At 39.1% G+C, this 17,242-nt stretch overlaps 1 pseudogene; it reads left to right on the top strand.

The window, feature by feature from the left end:
• The first annotated feature begins 7,234 nt into the window (after nucleotides 1–7,234).
• LOC102864637 overlaps nucleotides 7,235–17,242 on the top strand; it is a 20,873-nt pseudogene continuing 10,865 nt past the window's right edge.

Below are 17,242 nucleotides of genomic sequence, written 5' to 3'. Positions count from 1 at the left end.
TTTTTTTTCTCTCATTATATATATTTTTAAAATATGAGATACATAGAATAATTTTTAAGAGTGCTCTTTGAAAATTCTTTCCATGTCTTTTTCCCATTTTGTAATTAGGTTATCAGTCTTTTTCTTGTGGAGGCCCAGGAGTATTCTGCAAACTTTCATTATGAGATTCTTGTCTGAGCTGGTATTGCCAAATATTTTTTCCCAGTTAGTAGGTTTTCTTTTCCACCTGTTGGGAAAAATTTTTTATGTGCACAGGGATTTAATCTTTAAAAATCCCATTCATTAATATTATTGTCTTCAGATTGTGTGTGTCTATATTTGGCAGTCTCTTTATACTGTAGACTAGGCCTTCTAAGCTTGATCCAAGTTTATCTCTTATGAACTTTATGGTTTTGTGCTTTACTCCCAGGTCTCTGATCCATCTTGAGTTGATATTTGTGTACAGTGTGAGATGTGCATCCTGTTTCAGCTTTCTGTAGGTCGCAGTCCAGTTTTGCCAGCACCATTTATTGAAGAGATCGTCATCTCCCCAATTTGATAGGTTTTATCTCCTTGCCAAATATCAGTTGATCATAGATACTTGAATGGCCAACAGATACATGAAGAAATAAATGCTCAAACTCAATGGTGATAAGAGAGAAGCAAATCAAAACCACAATGAGATATGATCTCACTCTAGTGCAGTGGTAAAGTTTAACAGGACAGCAAGTAATAAATGCCTCAGAGGATGTGGTGAGATAGGAACTCTTAGACATTGTTGGTGGGATTATACAATGATAAAACCACTCTGGAAGGCAGTTTGGCACTTCTTCAAAAAGCTGAACATAGAAATTCCTTAGGATCCTGCTATTCCACTGCTTGGAATATACTCTGAAAAAGTGAGAACTGAGGCACAGAGACTTGTACATCAATGTTCAGCATTATTCACCATTGCAAGAACAGGGAAATAGCCCAGATGTCCAACCACAATTGAATGGATTGAGAAATTATGGTACATTCATACAATGAAATACTATGCAGGATGCAGGAACAATGATTTTGTAAATTACTACCTAACTTGTGAAGGACTGGAGAGCATTATGCTGAGTGAACTCAGTCCCATAAAGACAAATACTGTATAGAATCATTATTGTAGAATGAGTGTGAGGATCCAATGGAGGGGGGAGGGAAAAAGCAGAGGGGTAAACATGTGCTGGGGGTGGCAGGGAATTAATTATGGGGTTGCACAATTTGATGGGTGAGGAGTGAGGAAAATGGGAAGGAACTGGTGTGAAAAACAGTGTATTGTAACTAAACTAGTATTTAAAAAAAGAGTACTTTTTAAAAGACTATTTTAAGAGTTGTTGATTGCCATTCAGTTGAGCAAACCTCAGAGTGACCCAATGGACTTTAAAAGGCCTGAAGCCTTTTTCTATAACTATCACCATTTATCAAAGTTCATAGAGTTTCTAGAGGCATGTTGTTTAGGATGCTACTCCTGCTTCCAAACCTGTCTTAAACTGGGAACTCCACAAAACACTGTCCACCATGGGTAACCATTATGACATTTGACAGGGCTCTAATGGCACAAGGTTCAGCATCACAGCAACCCCAGGTTACCTCAGTACAGCATGTTGACAGAAGAGTGCTGTACCATTAAGAACAGTGTTCCTCCAAAATAATAATAACAGTTTTTAAATACAAAGGCCCTCCCTAGGGTCTTGTGGACTCTAAACAAGAGGCTTAAATAAAACAGAACCAATATAGTATATTTTTGTTGTTACGTGCCATTGAGTTGCTTGCGACTTTTTTAGAAAGAGTATTTTAAATGGGTACTCTTTTTTAAAAAAGAACACTTTTAATAAAGAGTCATTTTCATCTCTATTGTTTGACTACAAATTGAGGGAGTAGGGGACAAAGGTCAGGTGGCAGGACTGGGGTGGGGCTAAAAGAATAAAAAGGACACTGAAAAAAGAAAAAGACATCTTGTTTGATCTGTAGTATTTTTAAAAGTACACTTATTCTCTTTACTATTGCCTTCTAAGTACAGTAAACTGGCATCTTCTAACATGTAATGAATGATAGGATAACTCTATTTTTCTAACAAAGACTTGATTACTTATCTACATTTGTCAAGTTCCAAGTAACACCTATTTTGTGATATGGAGCCCTGGTCGCATAACATGTGTTGAAAAGAAAGAAAGAAAACTGGGAGGGAGTGTAGTCTGCCTTCCATTCCACCTTACCCCTCCTCTTCCTGCGCTTTTCCTCTTTCCTGAGGACGCGCCTTCCACCGCCCTTTCCAGCAACTTCAGGCGCCAGTGCCCTCTTATTAAAAACAGCAAACCTTGCCTGTTCTGAAAGGAAGGATGTGAATCATCGAATCCTATGGCTAGAAGGAACTTGAGTGAATTATCTACCGCCTTCCTTCTGTAAAATACTTGCCACGTCACATTTGAGACTGTCACTCTCACCCATTTTCTTTCCATTTTCAAAGGCTCTGAAAACGTATTTTCCTAGAGTTGAGAAGAAAGATGTAATAGGTCATCTGTTGGGCTCCTTCCATTCCCTGGAAGCTGCTTTACCTAAATGAGAAGGTTATTTTGTGGCATCTCTGAGAGGAGATGAGAACACTTTTGAAAATATCCTTGTACCTAGTGTACAAAAGGAAATCTGAGGCGATGTGAGCCTGGAGTGTAGAGATAACATTCTGAGAAGAAAATGTTTCTTAAACAAGGGAATGGGCAAGGGAAGCGGATGGGGAAAGGATTTAGACAAAAAAGTTTTGATGACAGTAAATAATACATTGACACCCACAGAGATTTTTTTTAAAAGAAATTTTATTTTATTATTTTTGTGTGTGTGTACCATCAAATCAGATCTGACTGGTACAGGAGGAGATTGCTCCTCCTTCTCCAGCAGAGCATCTGGTGGATTTGAACTGCGTATCTCTGGGATTGCAGTGCAGCTTCTTGCCACTAGGTCTCCAGAGCTCCCTCAGAGATTCTTTTCATGTAATCAAACGCACTACCACAAAGTCAATTTTGACTCGGAGTAATCCATCATCAGGTTTCCTAGGCTGTAAATCTTAATGGGAACAAACTGCTCATATATCTCTCTCGGAGCTACTGGTGAATTCCAACCATTGACCTTTCAATTAGCAACTCAACTTGTAACCCACTACACCATCAGAGTGTAGTGTATAAACCCACTGGCCTTAAGTCAGTTCTGATTCATAGCAACCCTCCATCAGGCTCCTGAGGCTGAACATCTTTTGGGAGTAGATTACTCATCTTTTTCACTAGGAGCAATTGGTGAATTTTAACTACCAGCCTTTCAGTTAGCAGCCTACATATTACACACTGCTCCACCAAAAGTTAGATGGAATGTATTGGTTTGCAATCTCTTGGAGGAAACCCCCCTTGCTTTGTTCTCAGTCCTGTGCTCTATAGAAAGCTGACTCAGCCGCTCCAGGAATGGAATCGATGACCTAGACCTAAGCCACAGTACAAGTACACTCTCCTCCTGCCACCTGCCATGACAGGTGCACAAATGGGCTCAAGTTCTAAGATAGCCACACAGTACTATCTGAGCAAGTGTGCTGCAATTCCCTGGAGGGACCTTTCTCTCTCCCTCTCACCAACTGAAGAAACTGCAAGGCCCCACCTGCTGTATCCACTGCACTAAGAACCCAAGAACTGAACACACACACACACACATATCTCCAAAGCAGAGTTAGCTCAAAACACAGGTTTCCTCACACCATTGTCTGATTCCTGAATCAAGCTTGTCTTCAATTCCTTCAGCCAATAAATTCCTAATCACCTTTTCCCACCCATTTCAGTTAGTTTTCTATCACTGGATAAATTCTTGCTTCAAAGAATCAATACACATAACACATAATATGTGTTTAAAATATTCTTTTAATGAATTGATGCTCTATGTAGCTATGCACCCACACTCTAGCCCTTCTTAGTGTCTTTCTTCAAAGGACTGTTTGTCAAAGTTGAGTTCAAAGATCTTAACTGTACTTAAGTGTTCATAGTTTAAATAAATAAATAGAGGGCATTATTTTTTTGTTTGAAGATGAGCAGAGAACAAAAAAGGAAGGAAACTAAAAGGGATAAGACAGCCTGTGGAGGATTTCAACTGAAGAGAGTTGTTAGCTTCACAGAAGAGATGCAAAGTTAAAATTCCTTTCAAAGAGTTGGGTGCCATCGTTACCTTAAGTGAAGGAACTCAGAGACAATACAAAGAACAAATCTTTCTAAGGTTTGCAGTTTGAAAAGCAGGTACCCTTTAAGGAGACTGCAAATTGTATAAAATGGTTCAATCCTATTAGAAAGTATTTTTGCAAGGGTTTGGGAAAAGAAAGTTTAGTTTGTTTTGATCCATATTTTTAATTCAGGCACACCTCATTTTATAGCATTTCATTTTATTGGGTTTCACAGATACTGCAATTTCTACAAAGTGAAGTTTTGTGGCAACCCTGCTGTAGCAAGACTATTGATGCTACAGTATTTCCAGTATTTCCCAGTAGCATGTGTCTGTGTCACATTTTGAGAATGCTCACAATATTGCAAACTTTTCCATAGTACTATTGCATAGTTTCATTGCCACAAAAGGTTCCCACTAAGAACAATGGGAATTCCAGAATACTTAATAGTGTTAATGCAAAACCTATACCTAGATCAAGAGGCTATTGTTTGAACAGAGCAAGGGAACACTGAATGATTTAAAATCAAGAAAGGTGTGCATCAGTGTTGTAATCTCTCTCTATTCAATCTGTATGCTGAGCAAATTATTTGAGAAGCTGGACTCTATGAGGAAAAATGTGGCATTAGGATCAGACAAAGACTCATAAACAACCTGCATTATGAAGATGACACAACCTTGCTTGCTGAAAATGAGGAGGACTTGAAGCACTTGTAGAAGACTACAGCCTTCAATATGAATGACATCTCAACAAGAAACAAAAAATTCTCACCACTGGACAAATGGGCAACATTATGACAGATGGAGAAAAGATTGAAACAGTCAACAATTTTATCTTACTTGGAGCCACAATCAACACCCTTGGGACCAGTGGTCAGAAGACTAGGAGATGTATTACATTGGAACAGTCTGAAGTCAGGGAGCTCTCCAAATTACCGAGGAGCAGTTATGTCAGTCTGAAAACTTAGGTGCACCCGATGCAGATCATGGTGTTTTCCCGCATTTGCTATGCTGTTGAAAGCTAGACAATGAATAAAGATGATAGAAGAAGAATTGATGCCTTTGAGTTGTGGTGTTGGAGAAGAGTACTGAACATGGACTGCCTAAAGAATAAACAGATATGGTTTAGAGAGAGTGCAGCCGAAGTGCTCCTTGGAAGCAAAGGTGACAGAACTTTGTCTCACATACTTTGGACATGTTGTTAGGAGGGGCTATCCCTTCGAGAATCATTCTTTGGATGTCATGCTTGGAAATGTGGAGGGTTAGCGAAAGAGTGGAAGATACTCAGCCAGATGGATTTACACAGTGTTTACTCTAAGGGCTGGAGTATGTCATAGCTGAGGAGCCTGGCACAGGATATGAGAGAGTTCAGATATATTATTCACAGGGTTGCAATGAGCTGTACTTAGCTCGGCAGCACCTAATAACAACATTACACAGTTAAAAAGAGTTTTTGTGGCTAAGTGGTAAGAACTAAGGCTCACCCAAAAGCACACAGTTTTGAATCCACCAGCTGCTCCATGAAAGAAAGATGGACAGACAGACTCTCCTGAGCTATTCACAGACTCTATAAGCCTGCTGGGGGGACAGCTATGAGTAAAATCTGACTCAAAGATACACAAAGATGACTACAGTATTGCACAGTTAATAGATCATAGTATAATGTAAATATATGTGACTCTATTGTCATATTTTCTTTACTGTAGCGATCATATGGTATATGGTAGCAATCTGTGGGAATGAATCTGCAATGTCTCTAAAGTATGCCTGTACCTAGAAAATTTTGATGGTGTAGTTTGTAGGGAGTTACACTCCTAACTCAAAGGTGACAGTTATCTTGTGTTTTGGGTCTACCAGAAGTTCCTCAGGATAAAGATGGACAATCTCCCTCTGAGCCATGTATGGCCTACAGGAGGGCCAGCTATGAGTCAGTTCTGACTTGATGACAGTGAGATGAATTATACTTTTGTCTATCAAACCACCACAAATCTTTGTGATTACAAACAGTCACTTATATGGCATATGGTTTTGTGGGTAAGGAATCAGGAAAACTCTCAACTGGATAGTTTGTGCACCTGTTGGCTTCATGAGAGACAGCTAATTCCAGAAGACATAATTCCGAGGTGGCTTCTCCTCTCACATATCTAATTGCTCAGTGACTCTTCTTGCTCTCCATCTGAAACCTTATATCCTAGGACCTGTTTTGTACTTCCTCGGAGCAGGATTGGAAGATGACTAATCAATAACCTTCATTGCACAGATGACACAACCTTGCTTACTGCATGTGATGAGACTTGAAGTGCTTGTTGCAGAAGATCAAACACTGCAGCCTTTAATATGGATTGCATTTCAATGTCAAGAAAACAAAAATTATCATCACCATCACAAGACCTCAAGGCAACATCATGATAGATGGAGAAAATATTGAAATTGTCAATTACTTAATTTTCCTTAGATTCACAATCAATACATTTGATACGAGCCGTTAGAAAATCTAAAGAAGTATAGCATTGGGAAAGTCTGTAGTCAGGGACCTCTCCAAACTACTGAGGAGCAATGATGTTAGTTTGAGGACTAAGGTGCACCTGATTCACACAATGGTCTTTCCAATCACTTGCTATGCTCCTGAGAACTGGATAATGAATAAAGATGACAAAAGAAGAATTGATGCCCTTAAGCTTCGATGTTGGAGAAGAGTAGTAACTATCCAATGGATTACCTAAAGAACAAACAGATATATCTCAGAGAAGGTTCATTTAGGGTGCTCCTTCAAGCAAAGATGATAAAACTTAACTTTGGGCATGTTGTTAGGAGAAGCTATTCCTTGGAAAAAGACATCATGCTTAGAAAGGTAGGGGGAGCAGCATTGTCAGCAGCTGCCACATCAGCAGCAGCCATGGATCTGTTCCAGTTGATTAACTAGGTACCTTTCTTGAAAGGTTATTAGTGTTGCATTGCCTGGACTGCTCTCCTGCCTGGAGCACTAGACCATGGCTCAGCTGCCTGGAGGCCTCAGCCCCTCCACCTGGTGGCCCCAGCCATGCCACTTAGTTCCCCAAATCCACCACCTGAAGGACCTGGCTGCACCACCTTGAAGCTCCCACTAGCATCCTGGACACCGTGGTCCCACCACCTGGAGCATCTGCCTTTGCAGCCCCACTACCAGACACTCCCATCAACCACCTGGAAGCCCAGCTCTACCATCTGGAGGACCTGGCCCTGCCACCTGGACACCTTAGTGCCTGGAGGACCACCCGCTGCTGCCCTTCTGAACTGTGCCAGGTACAGCAATATCACAGGTGATCCCATTACCTCTTGCTTTCCAGAGCTTGAGCTTCCTTTAGCCCTGGGCACCTTGGACCTGCCTAGCTGCAGCTGTTACCTCACAGATCATAACTCTCCCCAACTGAAGCAAGCCATTCTTTGAGTCAAGATTTCAGAAAGAAACTCAGGCAGGGTGGCTGCCCTACCCTCTTCTAGAACAATGACTTCCTTAGCCAACATTTTCAGACCAAGAGCCTGCTAAGGCCTCAAGCATGTGGTAAGCATTGCTCTACCACAGCAATATCACAGAAGAAGCAGACTACCTCATACCCTCCACAAACTCAAAACAAGATGTCACCCCCAAAAAGTGAGACAGATAATTAATTTCCTGAAGCCAGAAAGTCTGATGGAACTTTCTTACACAGAATTCAAAAGAACAATGATTGAATATCTTCAATGAGTAAAAGACAAACTCGAAAAATTATACAACTATGCAAGCAAAATCCACAAGAAACTTAAAACAACAATCCATGACAATGTAAATAAAATAAATGAGGCATTAGAAGCTCTGGAAAAACAAGAAACCACAATTCAGAATATGAGGACCAATGTTTCAGATGCTGTCAACATGTTGGAGGAACATATGAATAGAGTTGAAGAGATGGAACACAGAACCAGCTAAATGGAAGGTAGAATTATCACAGTGATCTGCCAGAACAAAAAGCAAAATAAAAAAGGAAGGTAAAAGAAAAAAGCCTAAGAATAATGTGGGACACCATCAAGAGAAATAACATCAGAATTCCAGGACAGGAAGAAGCAGGTAAAGGCACCTGAAAAAGCTGAGTAAGTTGTGGAAGAATTACTAGAAGAAGACTTTCTAGGCACAATGAAGAATTAGAGAATATATATTCAAGAAGCTGAATGAACACCATATAGAATAGACTCCAAAAGAAAAATATCAAGGCATATCTTAATAAAATTTGCCAGAATGAAAGATAAGGAGAGAATTCTGAAAGCAGCTAGAGAGAAGCAAAGAACAAGCTATAAGGGAGAGCAAATAAGATTAAGTGCCAATTTCTCAACAGAAACCATGGAAGCAAGAAGATAATGAATGGTATGACATATATGGAACACTCAAAGAATACAACTGTCAACCAAGAATACTGTACCCAGTGAAACTGTCTATCAAATATGGAGAGATAAAGATATTCTCAGAAAAGCAGAACCTAAGGGAGTTTGTAAAAACCAGACCAATGTTGCAGGAAACACGGAGAGACATCCTTCTTACAGAGGTGCCACAGAAAGCAGGATGCACCAAAGTAACCAGCAACAACACCAAAAAGAACTCAACAAAATGATAGCAAACCTAGCCTCTCAATATTTAGACTGAATGTGAATGGCTTAAATACATCACTGAAGAAAAAGATATTAACAGATTGGATTTTTTTAAAAAAAACACAAAACAACCCATCAATATGCTGTCTACAAGAGACACACCTGAAAACTGAAGATAAAGGAAGACTAAAAATAAAAGGGGGGGTGGAAATATACCAAGCAAATGGCAACAAGATGAAAGCAGGAGCAGCAATATTAATCTATTATAAAATAGATTTTAATGCAAAAACTGTCACAAAGGACAAGGAATGTCACTCCATAATACTTAAAATAGAACAAGAGGACATAATAATATTAAATATCTATGGTATGAGTCGCAGGCGACTCGACAGCACATAACAACAACAACAACATGCACTGAATGATAGAGTTGCAAAATATACAAGGCAAACATTAACAGAACTGAACAAAAATATATATGACACCACTATAGAAGCAGGAGACTAGAACTACCAGAAAGAAACTCAACAAAGATGCTGAAAAATTAAACCACACTATAAACCAACTTGATCTCATAGATATACACAGGCTAAGCACCCCACCAAAAAGCACAGTATATCTTTCCCAATGTGCATGGAATATTCTCCAGAATAGATCACATTTTAGGTCACAAGGCAAGCATCAATAAATTAAAGAACATAGAAATAATACAAAGTATCTTCTCAGACAACAATGTTACAAAATTAGAAATTAATAATGAGGATAAAAGAGAAAAACTATACATGAGTGGGTAATAGAAAAAATTAAAAATGAAATTAAAAAGCTTCTTGAAACAAATGACAGTGAAAACACCACTTACCAAAACCTCTGGGAAACAGTGTAAGCAGTAATCAGAGGTCAATTTATAGCAAAAATCAAACACATCAAAAGGCTAGAAAAATAAATGATAATTGACTCTCTAACCCAAAATCTCCAACAAATTGAAAAAGAATAGCAAGAAAATCCAACACTCTCTAAAAAACCTGACATTATAAAAATCAGCTCATCTACCTATGGTCAACTGATTTTTGACAAGAAGATGAAATCAGTTAAATGGGGAAATGAAAGCCTTTTTAAAAAATTGTGTTGGCAAAACTGGAAAATTATATGCAGAAAACTCAAGCAAGACCCATACCTCACACCATAAACAAAAACCCACTCAAAGTGGATCAAGGACTAAGGATTAAAACCAAGGACTATAAACTTCATCACAGAAAAGCTTGGGAGAACTCTAGAAACACTAATCCACAACATGAACAGTCTCCCAAGCATCCAGAAAAACCTACAACCAGGAGAGAATAAAATAGATGAATGGGAGCATCTAAGAATCAAATCTCTCTGCACCTCCAAAAATTTCTCTAACAGGATAAAAAGGAAAGCAACAGACTGGGGAAAAAATATTTGGTAATGACATGTCTGATAAGGAACTTATCTCTAGAATTAATGTAATACTCCAGCACCTCAGCAAGATAAAGGTAAACAACTGAATTGCAAAATGAGCACAGGATATGAACAGACACTTTACCAAAGAAGACATTCAGATGGCGAACAAACACATGAAGAAATGTTCAAAATCCTAGCTCTAAGAGAAATGAAAATCAAAACGACTTTGAGATATCATCTCACCCCAGTAACAATAGCAAAGTTCAACAGAACAGCAAACAACAAATGCTGGCAAGGTTGTGGAGAAATGGGAAGCCTTATTCACTGTTGGTGGGAGTGTAAAATGGCACAACCACTAAGGAAAGCAGTATGGCATTTTCTCAAAAAGTTGGAAATAGAAATACCATTTGACCCAGAAATTCCACTACTGGGAATATACCCTAAAGAAACCAGAACCAAACAGATATATGCACATCCATCTTTATTGCTGTGTTGTTCACAATAACGAAGAGATAGAAGCAATCCAAGTGTCCATCAATAAATGAATGAATAGAGAAGCTGTGGTATATTCACACAATGGAATATTATGCAGCACTGAAAAATAAGGACCTCACAAAATATTGTACAAAATGGATAACCCTGGTTTTTTGCAAAGGGTTTGTCAACAGAGTACAGGTTTTGGTGAATACCATCACAAAACCTAAGCCAAAATAGAAAGAAGACCCGTATCAACATTATCGTCATTGAACATGTAGATTCAGGTGAGTCCACCACGACTGGCTGGCTACTTGATCTACAAATGTGGTGGGATCGACAAAAGAACTGTTGAGAAACTTGAGGAAGCTGTGGATATGGGAAAGGGCTCCTTCAAATATGCCTGGGTCTTGGATAAACTGAAAGCTGAACGTGAGCATGGCATCACCATTAATATCTCCCTGTGGAAATTTGAGACCAGCAAGTACATCATTGATGCCCCAGAACACAGAGACTTTATAAGAAACATGATTACAGGAGCATCACAGGCTGACTGTGCTGTCCTAATTGTTCTGATGGTGTTGGTGAATTTGAGGCTGATATCTCAAAGAACAGGCAGACCGATGAGCATGCCCATCTGTCTTACACTCTGGGTGGGAAGCAATTGATTGTTGGTGTTAACAAAATGGATTCCAACGAGTCACCATACAGCCAGAAGAGGTAAGAGGAAATCGTTAAGGAAGTTAGCACCTACATCAAGAAACTGACAACTCTGACATGGTAGCCTTTTGCTAATTTCTGGTTGGAATGGTGACAACATGCTGGAGTCAAGTGCTAACATGCTTTGGTTCAAGGGATGGAAAGTCAACTGGAAGGATGGCAGTGCCAGTGGAACCACACTGCTTGAAGCTTTGGATTGCATCCTGCCACCAACTTGTCCAACTGATAAGCCCCTAAGTCTGCCTCTCCAGGATGTCTACAAGGTTGGTGGTATTAATACTGTCCCTGTGGGCAGATTTGAGACTGGAGTTTTCAAGCCTCCATGGTGGTCAGATTTGACTCAGTTGATGTTACCACTGAAGTAAAGTCTGTTGAAATGTACTATGCAGTTTTTAGTGAAACTCTGCCTGGTGACAGTGTTGGCTTCAACGTTAAGAATGTCTCTGTTGAAAGATGTTCGACATGGCAACATGGCTGGTGACAGCAAAAATGACCTGCCGGTGGAAGCAGCTGGCTTCACTGCTCAGGTGATCATCTTAAACCATCCTGGCCAAATCTGTCCTGGTTATGCACTTGGGCTGGATTGTCACACAGCTCACATTGCTTGCAAGTTTGCTGAGCTCAAAGGAAGATTGATCACTGTTCTAGTAAGAAGCTGGACGATGGCCCCAAATTCCTGAAATCTGGTGATGCTGCCATTGTTGATACGGCTCGTGGCAAGCCCACGTGCATGGAGAGCTTCTCTAAGTACCCTCTTCTGAGTCGTTTTGCTCTCTGTAACAGGAGGCAGACTGTTGCTGTGGGTGTCATCAAAGCAGTGGATTAGAAGGCTGCTGGAGCTGGCAAGGTCACCAAATCTGCTCAGAAAACTCAGAAGGCTAAATTAATATTACCCATAACACTTGACACCCCAGTTTTAATCAGTGGTGGAAGAATTGTCACAGTATTGTCTCAATTGGCCATTTAAGTTTAATAGTAAAAGACTGGTTAATGATAACAATGCATTGTAACCTTCAAAAGGAAAGGAATGTTTTTGCCCCATTTCTTTTTTGTGTGGTAGTTTCAAGTTATTAGTTTTGGTGGTTTTTTGTTTTGTTTTGTTTTTTTTAATCAGTACTTTTTAAAAGGAAACAAACTGATCAATAATTTGTCATGGAATTGTGAGACCTATTAAAACAAGTTTAATGAAAAAAGAAAAAAAAGGGTGATCCTGGACTATACTATGCTTTGTGAAATATCTCAGTCCAAAAGGCCAAATATTGCATAATACCATTGTTATAAAACAGGATTGACATGGGGGTTGGGGGAACTAAGAAAAGAGGGGATAAATAATGAACACTGAATTGAAATATATGAGGAAAAGAACTGTCTAAAAGAAATACCTGATTAGGTATTATTTGCATGACAACAGTCCAGAATAAGAGGTGCATAGCAAAGAGGACGGTGTAGGGTGGGGTGGGGGGCAGGGGGGAGGGAGAAAATTGTGCAACAGTGAAAGAATCTAAAGAAGAAAGTGAACTGGGGGGGATTAGAGAGGAAAATGTTCAACAATAAATGAATGGAAATCCAAGTTTTCTGTAAACGTTCATTAAAATATCAGTTTTAAAAAAAGATTAAAAAAAATTTAGGGGGATGGACAAAGAGAAAAAGACTCTCAACAAGCTGGATCAACACAGTGATTGCAACAATGGATTCAAGTGTGTCAGGGAAGGTGAGATAGTCCATTATAGGACAGGGTTCTGAGCTGCTGTTCGCCAGGTCACTATGAGTCATACACACCAGCACCTAACAACAATAGGAGCAGGAAGGAGATGATGCCAGGTCAAGGAAAGGCTACGTTCAGGCCACAAGCAGGCACAGCCTCACGACTGACATGCTCTAATGTTCAAAACACTCGTAGAGCTCATCCCGCTTCAAGGTTGACCAAGAAGTTCATATTACAAAAAAGGCCGTGGGAATATGAAGTGCTATTGTGGCCATCTTTAGAAAATCTGCCACAGTAATCTTATTCTTGGGGTTGTCTTAAGGAAATGATGGCAAAACCCAGCATAAACCCAGAGAAACTCATCACAGCTTTTGTAGCTGGATGGGGAAAAAAAAATTTTTTAAACAACTTACATGTCTGGCAATAGATAAATGACTAAGTAAATGATACACCAACTGAAAAGAATATGAAGCCATAATAACTAAGGAGGTTATAAAAACAGTGTGAACAAATGTTGCTATAAAAGGAGCAAAAATAAAATGAAAAAGCACGTGCACTGCAATGACAATTATGTAAAAACCTGGCTACATCTGGACAAAGCCTGGAAGGAAGCATGTAGAAACAAAGATAATTGCATTGAGGAGGCAAGATTATGCATGCTTTAATTTTTTTCTTTATTATTATAGCTTTACTAAAAATAGAAATTGCAAGAAAAGAAGAGAATTACTTACGATTTTATTTGTCAATGCCCAGTACTTGGCAGATACATGTAGGGGAGAGTTACGGGCTCTCCCCAAGCATTCATTTAGGTTCAGATCAGACTCCAGGTCAGAGGAGCTGCAGAGGTTCTCATTTATATATAACTTTGTTTTGACTTTTTGCTTTTGGAATGCTGTCTGGGAAGCAATAACTGCTATATTCACACTCACTGCTGTTGAGTTGGAACCAACTGAACTGACCCTACAATAGGTTTTTGGAGGTTGTAAATTGAAGACGTATTGCCATGGGAAAGTCTGCTGTTAGGCACCTCTCCAAAGTACTGAAGAGCAATGGTGTCTCTCTGGAGACTAAGGTGCATCTGATACAGGTCATGGTCTTTGCTATCACTTGTTATGCATCAGAGAGTTGACAATGACTAGAGAGGATAGAAGGAGAATTGATATGTATGGGTCACAGGCAACTCAACAGCAAGTAGCAACAAATAGCAACAACATATTGGTTGGTTTTTATTTAAGCCTCTTGTTTAGCATCAACAAGACCTCATGGAGGGCCTTTGTATTTTAAAGTAAATTATTATTATATCTTGGAGGAACATTCTTCTAAGTGGTACAGCTCTCTTCTGTCAATTTGCTGTACTGAGGCAATCTGGGTTTGTTGTGATGCTGAACCTTGTGCCATTGGGGTGTCAAATACCTTAATGGTGAACCTATATGTACAGCAGCTCTGAACCCTTCCCTGTCCTGAGCCAGTCTCACTAATTCTTACACATCAACCCCCTTTCCCCAGTTACTGTATCAATCCATCTCATCCAGAGTCTTCCTTTCCTGTATTGTCTTTCCCTACACCCTTCCAAGAATGATGTCCTTCTCCAAGGACCAGTCTCTCCTGGCCATGTGCCCAAAGTATATGAGATGGAACTTCAGAATCCTAACCTCCAAGGAGAAAATTGGTTTCACCCTCTCTTAGACAGACCTATTTGTTTTCTTGGCAGTCCATGGTATGTTCAAGACTCTTCTCCAGCACCACAACGCGAAGGCATTGATTCTTCTTCTGTCATCCTTAGTCATTGTCCAGCTCTATGATGCATAGCAAGTAATTGCAAGGACTATGGCCTGGATTAGGCACACCTTAGTCTCTCAACTGACATCGTTGCTTTTCAGCAATCTAGAGAGGTCCATGACAGTAGATTTCCCCAATGCAATTTGTCTTTTGATTTGCTGACTGTTGGTGTTAAGAGTGTTGATTGTGGAGCAGAGAGCAAACTGTAATTGTTAACAACCTCAATCTCTTCTCCATCTGTCATGATGCTACCAATTGGCCCAGTGGTGAGAATCTTTGTGTTCTTCATATTGAGATTCAATCCATATTGAAGACTACAGTCTTAGACCTCCTGTAGCAAACCCTTCTTGTTGTCTTCAGTTTCAGCAAACAAGGTTGTGTGTCATCTGCATATAACTTGATTAGTCTTCCTCCAATTTTGATGCCATATTCCTCTTCAAAAAGCCCTGCTTCCTGAATGATCTGTTCTGCATACAGATCAAAAAGGTATGGGGACAGGATGCATCCCTTTCCTGATTTTGAATCATGCAGTATTTCCTTGCTCTGTTCTGAGGACTGTTTCCTGGTCCAAATATAGGTTTCACAAAAGCACAATCAAGTGTTCTAGGATTCCCATTTTCATCAAGTTTAGCCACATCTGTTATAATTCACACAGTCAAATATCTTTGCTCTCTGCTTTCTTCCAAGATACATCCGACACTGGCAATAATGTCTCTAGTGCCACAACTTCTTCTAAACCCAGCTTGTATTTCTGGTAGTTATATGTCCAGACATTTCTGAATAATCTTCAGTAGGATTTTGCTAGTGTGTTATATTAGTGATATTGTTTGATAATTTTCACACTCTGTCAGTTCACATTTTTTGGAATAGGAATAAATATGGATCTCTTCCAGTCAGTTGCCTAAGTACTTATCCTCCAGATTTCTTGGTGAGCACATCCAGGGCAGCATCTGTTTGTTGGTATTCCATCAACTCTTGGCGTTTTACTTTTGCCAAGTCCTTCAGAGCAGGCTGAACTTCCTTCTTCATCACCACTTCCTCTAGATCACGTGTTGTTTCTTGAAATTCTTGTGTCAGCCAATTCTTTTTGGTGCAACAACTCTGTATACTCCTTCCATTTTCTTTTCATGCTTCCTGAGTCATTTTATATGCTGCCCATAGCATCCTTAAACATTGCAATTCGTTGCTTGAATTTGTTCTTTAATTCTCTCAGCTTAAAAAATGCTTTTGATTTTCCAACTTCAGCTCCTTGCACATTTCAATATTTAGCCTTGTCTTCTTGAGCTGTCCTTTGAAATCTTCTATTCAGCTCCTTAACTTACTGATTTCTTCCCTTTGCTTTGGCTTCTTGGTGTTCAGGTGCAATATTCAGAGTCTCTTCTGACATCTATTTTGGTCTTTTTTTCTTCTTCCAACTTTATAATGACTTTTTAAATTTTTCATGAATGATATTCTTGATATCTTCCCACAGCTCATCTGGTCTTCATCCATTAGTGTTCAAGACCACAAATCTATTCCTGAGCTGGCTTTTAAATTCATGGGGGATAGGCTCAATATCAAATTTTGTTTCTTGTTTAATATGATTTAATCTTTGTTAGATTTAATTTGACTTTAAAATGCCATAATCTGGAATAGGCTATACAAACCAAAGTACAAGATTAATTTCTAGAGAAGTCCTGAATCTAACCAAGTTCTCAGAGAACACAGTCTAGCTTCTAGTTCTCTAACACACATAACTGAGCGAGTGACCTTTGACTCTTCACAATCAAAACTAGACTTTGAACATGCATTGCTTTCCAAGATTAGCTTGACTTGCCAGTTATAATTGCATTTTTTAAAAGAGCTTTTATTTTTTTGAAGATTTATTAAGGAAGATGAAAGAAAGTATAAGAAAGGTCAGAGTCTTAAGTCTAATAAAATGATTAGTAAAAAAAAGAGAACATATCTGATTAGTTGGTATTACTACTGGTTGTATTAGTATAGTTTATAATTGGAGAAGACTTAGGCTATACCCTGGTAAATTTCTTTTTTTCATTTAATTGCCTTTAAAAATATTTTTTTAAAAAGATATTATAATTAGAAATATATAAAATTATTATCTAATATAAGATAAAAAATTATAAATATTAGAGGTAATATTTAGGGCTTTTTCACTGAAATGTTAATGTTTAGTAAATGGTTTCATAATTAGTAAACTTCTCTCTACTACCAAATAGTTATGCTAGCAATTGTTGTTGTTGTTATGTGCTGTCGAGTCGTTTGCGACTCATAGTGACCCTATGTACAACAGCCCTAAACCCTGCTCTATCCGGTGCCAATCTCATTGCCTCTGACACACCCATCCCGATT

Source organism: Elephantulus edwardii, unplaced genomic scaffold, assembly GCF_000299155.1.
Source record: "Elephantulus edwardii isolate Elephantulus edwardi_28Jun2011 unplaced genomic scaffold, EleEdw1.0 scaffold00157, whole genome shotgun sequence".
Taxonomy (NCBI): domain Eukaryota; kingdom Metazoa; phylum Chordata; class Mammalia; order Macroscelidea; family Macroscelididae; genus Elephantulus; species Elephantulus edwardii.
This window is presented reverse-complemented; position numbering and strand designations above follow the sequence as displayed.